The sequence below is a fragment of the Gigantopelta aegis genome, chromosome 7 (genome assembly GCF_016097555.1).
Source record: "Gigantopelta aegis isolate Gae_Host chromosome 7, Gae_host_genome, whole genome shotgun sequence".
In the NCBI taxonomy this organism is placed as follows: Eukaryota; Metazoa; Mollusca; class Gastropoda; order Neomphalida; family Peltospiridae; genus Gigantopelta; species Gigantopelta aegis.
The window spans coordinates 37,884,891-37,887,168 of record NC_054705.1 but is presented as its reverse complement, the minus strand read 5'-3'; positions in this window follow the sequence as shown (position 1 = coordinate 37,887,168).

Sequence of the window (2,278 nt, the reverse complement as noted above, 5' to 3'; positions counted from 1 at the left end):
ACGATGCACTCAAGTCATTTTATTTACGGATATATGCAGAAGCCCACAGGCAGGATAATAAATAGCATAGCCTTTGTTACACCAGTTGTGAAGCACTGGCTGGAACGAGAAATAGCCCCATAGGACCACCAACGGAAATCATAGACCAACTGCATATTAAACTATGTCTTGCCCCGCATGGGATTAGGTGATTAAAATATTAATGGCATTTTATATATATATAATATAATAATAATAATAAAATAATACTATATATTTACAGTAAAAGAATGCTAGAATATGTCCTGAAGATGGAACCGCAACCTTGAGGGACCAAGTAAATTTAAGGTGTATCTGGTTTAAAAGGCTAAGTTCTGTACTAATATTTAAAAAGGGACGCTGTAGCTAGGACCAATGTATGTGTGGTCATGAAACAGGTACTGTAACTAAATTTAGTATCCTCCATTTTAATACAATGTGTTAATATGAATCCGATGTCAGTAACTTAAGGAATAAAAAATTAATAGTTTTAAAGTTTTGTAAAGTTTAATAAGATACTTACTTGTTTAAAGTTTAAACTTTATTGTTGATAAAGGCCTTACAAATGAACCAGTAGACAAGTGTAACACATCAGTCTTGTCTACTGGTTGTTCATTTGTAACAATGTGCACACACACACACACACACACACACACATATATATATATATATAATTTATTCATGTGAAAAAAGAAAAGAAAAAGAAGAAGTTTGTAATAGTCTTGACCTCAGCCAATCGTTAAATTTTATGGGTCAAAAGGATACATGTATCTCCTCCATACAGGAGCTACAAGCGGTAATTTAAGCACATGTTTTGGCCATTGTTTGCTGTTCACGCTAGACTAGTTCACTTTGTTACTATTGGCCATTATCGACTTGTGCCCAAGATCTAAGGTTGACAAGTATATATGACATTATGTAGTGTTCATATAACTGATTATAATAATTTGCGATTTTGTGTTAAATTGTGTCCATTTAAAAAATCTTGTGCTTTTTGACAAAATCTCGTGCTTTTTCAACACACACCTCCTGCTTTCTCTCGACTAAAGGTTGACAGGTGTGCCTCTGACTTTTAAAATGTCTTTCCACTAGATTGCATAATGAAACTATGACTGAAGTGTTAAATCATGTGCATTTAAGAAATCTCCTGCTTTTACACACACACACACACCTCCTGCTTTCTCCTGACTAAAGGTTGACAGGTCTAATGACCTAACAGAAAAGCACGAACTCCAGTAAAAGCAAACAGGGAATACCCCATTTAAAGGTTCTGACCCAGATTGCACATATGTGCGATATAAGATAAATTTATCACACGATTTGAAAATGTTTTTATCACTGTAGTAAGATTGAATAGGTATGTAATAAAGGGCAACATAAGAATCATGCATCATGAGTGCCACCAGTGGGGCAGGATATACTCATCTTTCGCGAACACCTGATATCATCACTGGTTTACAGTGATTCAAAAGTGCATGCCATCACAGAGCTCTGTATATATTCCATTGAGCTCTAGCCTGTGCACATTTGAGTGTTCTATGCTAGTCTTGGAAGTGGCAGCCCAACTACTGGCGGTGCAAGAGGAACAAACATTCTGTTACATATCTATGCTAGTCTTGGAAATGGCAAAACTAAGCCTGCTGAATCGAAACATTGCAATAGACCGCCTCCAGTTAGGTCAATTGCAGTCAGCAATCACACGGTTCATGAACATCCATCAGAACACCATTTCACGTCTCTAGGACAGGTACCAGCAGTTCCAATCAGCTGAAGACCGGCCCAGAAGTGGAATACCTCGCATAACAACTGCAGCACAAGATCGCTACATCTGGGTTCTGCATTTGTGTGACTGAACTGCCACAGCAACAAACACTGCTGGACGCATACCTGGTTTGAGAAGGGTATCTGCACAAACCATTCGGAACCGACTTCAAGAAGCTGGTTTACGGGCTAAGATACTGTATGTTGGCCCCGTCCTGCGACATGAACATCAACATTTACGTGTTCGCTGGTGCACGAATGTACAGGGGTGGAAGTTGGGAAACTGGCAGCGATTATGGTTCAGCGACGAGTCACGTTTCCTTCTACAGTGACGTGATGGACGACAACGTGTTTACAGATGCCGCAATGAATGTTTTGCCAACAACTGCATCACCCAAGTTGACAGATTCGGTGGAGGGAGTGTCATGATGTGGGGAGCCAACTCATACACCGGCAGAAGTGAACTTGTGTTCGTACAAGGCAACCTGACCGCTGTACG